Here is a 4,381-nt window from a genome sequence, read left to right as displayed (position 1 = left end):
CTTCCCCCAAAGACAGGGACTCCACCTGCTCTTCTTTCTCTAATAAACCACAGTCTGTCTGACCCCAGGTCTCCTTGAGGCTCTCTCTTCCTATATTTCTTTCTGTGATGTCCCATGGAATAGTTCTTTTCTGGTTTTAAAAATCAAAACACTGACCTCTAGTGGCCTGATGGGGGATTTGCAGGGAAAGCTGGGTTTCTTTGGGTTTTTTTCTTTACCCTGGGGTAGATAATGTGGATAAAAGCTTTATTGCTCTCAGAAGGGAGAAAGGTGCTGAGCAGACTCTGCTTACCAGCCCTGGCTTCCTGCCTGCAGCCTGCTGGCTTATCTCAGGGCAGTTTATAAGGTCCAGTCCTGACACCACCCAGCCTTTTCCGCCACTGGGCTGCCCTGGTTTCTTCTCAAACACACCACCTTACACTTCAGGCTCCAGAAGGCAGTGGTCAGTGACACCTCAGAAGCAGAGCCCAGCAAGATCCTGAGGCTCAGGTGGCCCAAAGGCCCTGTGGAGGGTGGAGCCCTGTCGGAGCAGGGGCTCAGGGAGGGCTGAGTTCAGAGCGGAGAAGGGTGGGCTGGGAGAGGCCTGCTTCCGCTTTCCCTCCTCCCCTTCCTCTTTCATGGAGGGTGAGCCCCATGCCTCCCTTTCCTGCACCAGCCCCTCCCCCCCATTCAGCAAAGGCACAAGCCCAGGTGAGTGACTAGAAAATAATTTATTGGAGGGAAACAAAACAACAAATCCAGCACAGCAATGATTCACAACGATGATGATATATTTTTTTAAACTTTTAAGCCTGTCGCCTGAGGGTAGGGTGGAGGGGGCCTCTGTTCCCTCTAGCCCTGGGGGTTCAGGGGAGGACTTTGGATGACCCAAATCGTGTGTCCCCTGAAAGCAGCCCTAGTGTCCAGTTGTGATTACACACTCAGGGCCACGTGGCCTCTTGGCCCCCCTCACCCCTGGTGGAGACAATCCCCCCAAAGACCAGCCCTTGGGGGGCCTGCCAGGGATACAGGAGGAGCCCGGGGAACTGATGGGCTGGTGTGGCTGAAACTGCTTTGGGCCAAGAATGTGAGTGGCCCCAGTTCCAGCCGGTGCAGGGGCCCCGGAACACGCCCCCACCCCCGTCTCATTGCAGGTGGGTTGAACCTGCGCCCCCAGGTCCAGCCCTCCAAACTTGGGCCTTCTGTCCTTCAGGGTGTGAGGGATCCCCTTTGGCCACCCAAACCTACCTTACCTGGGGCCTGTCCTGGAAAGTGGGCTCTCTCCTGGTGGGAGCGTGGGCCCCATGGCAGAAGAGTCACAGTCCGGGAGACTGTCCCAGAGCCCCCTTTCATGATTTTTTTGGGGGCCCCTTTGTTCTCTGGGTTCCAGTGGGGGCTGGGAGGGAGGGCTCCACAGGTGTGCACCCCCTACCTCCCAGGCCACACAGAAAGGTGAAGGCCGGGGCTGGGGCGTATGGGTGGAGCCCGGGCAGGTGCCTGCCTTGGGGGGGTTGTCTCAGGAGGGCGCTTCAGATCTGAGGAAGTTGGGGTACACCCTGCCCCCCACCAACCTAGGCGACAAGACTCGAATTGGCTGATTGTCTGTCTCCTCTGAACAAGACACTTGGGAAATCATGCTAACGTGAGACCGACCGACCGGGCGGGGGGCCCGAGGTGGCAGTGACGCCCACTGGTGCCCCAGGACCCGGACCCAAAGGGACTCTGGTGCCAGGAGCTGGAGGCCCCGCCACCAGCCGCCTTCCTTCTCCACCTGAGGCCCGTCCACCCACCACCGGCTGGACACAGATCCTTGGAAAGGGGGGAAAGTAACACAGAGCAGTGCCGAGGAGCACCGAACAGCACCGACTGGGGCATGAAACACAAGATGCGACACGGAATCCCAGGGCTCTGGCCCCGCGGCCCCGCCCCACCCCCACCCTTCCACCTAGTACATTATCTTCAAAAAGTACATTAGTCATGCATCAAATCAAATTCCATTGAGTCTTTTTTTCATTTTTCTTCCTTTTTTTTTCTTAAATTACATTTGAACACAGAACACATAGAATAATAAATACTCTTATAAGACATGACTCCAAAAAACGAGAAACAGAACACGCCAGAGAACAGAAAGGTATCCAACGCTCTCTCTCTCCTCTCTTTCCTAAAGGACTCATTGAAATAAGAAATCTGTAAACGCTGCCGGTCCTTCCTCGTGCGTTCCCAGACTCTCTCTCTCGCTCATGCTCCCCCGGCCCTTTGCCTCTGACCACCCAGCTTCCCCTGCCCTGACATTCAACGCGTCTCCCACGGAGCTCACCAAAAGAAATGACATACCATCGTCTGCAAAATTATAATTTAACGGTATAAAGCTTCAAGTCACGTATTCCAAAAACTAGCTAAGCATTTTTTTTAAATCACATAAACTATACATTAAATATCTTGAGGTATTTCAGAGAAAATTGTCAAAGGCTCGAAGGAGCTGTGCTGGAGGTGTCATTCCCTGTGTGGAGAATGGTCTTTGGTATGTGACAACCAGCTGGGTGTTGGGGCAAACGGGGCTGGGGGGCTGGCCAAGCGGTGGGGGTGGGGCATCAGAGGGAGATGGTGTGTGTGCACGTGCATGCGTGCGTGTGTGCATATGTAATAGGAGGATGTTTGAAAGGGATGCAGGAGTCGGGGACACTTCTGTGACCCGTGTCACTGGGGCTTGAGGGATCCCATCACCAGAAAGGTCCCATGTCCATTCCTAAGTGTCCAACAGGGCACAAACCCAGGAGGCCCTGGCCTCTGACCCTTGGGCCTTGAACGCAGGACCAGCAAGTGACTTAACCAGCAGAGAAGCCCCGTCCCCCGAAAGCAGGTGCTCTCTCAAGTGGGGCCCACGTGTTCGTGGCAGGCTGAGGGAGGGGCCGTGTCCACCCAGACCCCAGCTCCCAGCCCCCGCTGTGGTGGGACCAGTGTGTGCACAGGAGTGTGTACGTGTGTCTGGGGGGAGGGGTTGGTTGCTGAGTGGGAACGGGGGCCCTTAGGATTCTGCCCCAACACCCAAAGGTTCTAGAAGCATCACTCAGATCCGGTTGCTTGAAAAGCGGGGAGAATAGTGAGTCGATAAGGACAAGAGAGCATCTCACACACGTCTTTGGTTCAAGAAAAAGGCACTCATCGACCTCACCACCCTCTCCCTCCCTCCCTCTCCCTCTCTCTCCCTCTCTCTCTCTGTCTCTCTGTCTCTCTCTCTCTCGCTGTCTCTCTGCTCTCTCTGGTGGTGGACAAGTGGCACCTGGAGGGCAGGGCCCAAAGCAGACCCTCGCCCACACCTGGTCCTCAGGCGAGGGAATCCTAGCATCCAGCACAAGTCCTTGGGGGAAATCTTTGGTATCAGACGTGATTTTTCCAATCACAGACATGAACATTTGAGTGAGGTAGCCTTTACCTGGGGAGGAGGAGGGGCATTTCATTAGAAATGTCTCTTGCATTCTCAAAGGGGAGGGGTGTGGCCACCTCTCTGGGAGGCGGTGGTCAGGGGGTGGGAGGCAGTTTGGTGGGGAGAGGTTCCTTCTAGCCTCCAGCTCTTGAGCCCTGGGCGGGGGAGCAGGCTCTTGGGATCCAGCTGCCGGCCAGTCCTGGAGGTCACCTGGAGAGGGCGAGCAGGGGAGGTTGGGGGGAGGGGGGCGTGCTCATCTTCATTTCTGACCCTTCCTTCCCCTTTGTCATTTTTTTTTTCTTTTGGCAAAAATCAGAGTAAGCAGATTCCACCTTGTTCATCATCTTCTTTCTCTCTTTGGAGAAAAAGCAGCAGCAGTACAGGTTCACCCCTGTGCCCCTGCAGGTCCAGCGCCGCACCCCCGAGCGCTGGGAGGTGGGGGGAGTTCCGGGGGGTCCCGAGCAGAGGGCGACGCCGCGACCCCAGCGCGCAGAGGCTCAGGTGCGCCCCTGCTCTCCCGGGGCCTGTTTCTCCGTGGAATCTGGGTGTTTTCTTCTGTTTCCTGGGGTCTGTCTCTCCCCCCGCGTCATTCAAGGTGCCTAGCGGTAAAGTGAACTGGCAGAGGGACGTGGGGAGGGAAGGGAGGTGTCTGGAATTACCCGCTTGTTTGAGCTGCCGCCCCCTCCGGTCTGGGACAGAGTGGGGAAGGGTGCTCGCCGGTGGGTGCTGGGCGGTCGCCGCTGCAGGGCCCCCCCCCCCCAGACGTTAAGGCAGGCAATTCTTGGCACAAGGAATCCCGGCTGCCGGGAAGGGCGGCTGGGTCTTGGCTGCGGAGGCAGTTCTGCCGGCGGACCCGGGGTGGTCTTGGTGGGGTGGGGGCAGTGTGAGGCTCCAGCTCGACGTGGGCTTTGGCGACTTTGGAGGGGCTGAGTTCTCAGGGAAGGGTCCGTGGCGGGGGTTTGAGGGGTTACCGCTGGA

This window comes from Mesoplodon bidens, assembly GCF_964165515.1.
Source record: "Mesoplodon bidens genome assembly, chromosome: 4".
NCBI lineage: Eukaryota > Metazoa > Chordata > Mammalia > Artiodactyla > Ziphiidae > Mesoplodon > Mesoplodon bidens.
The sequence above is the reverse complement of the archived record's forward strand: the minus strand, read 5'-3'. Positions refer to the sequence as shown.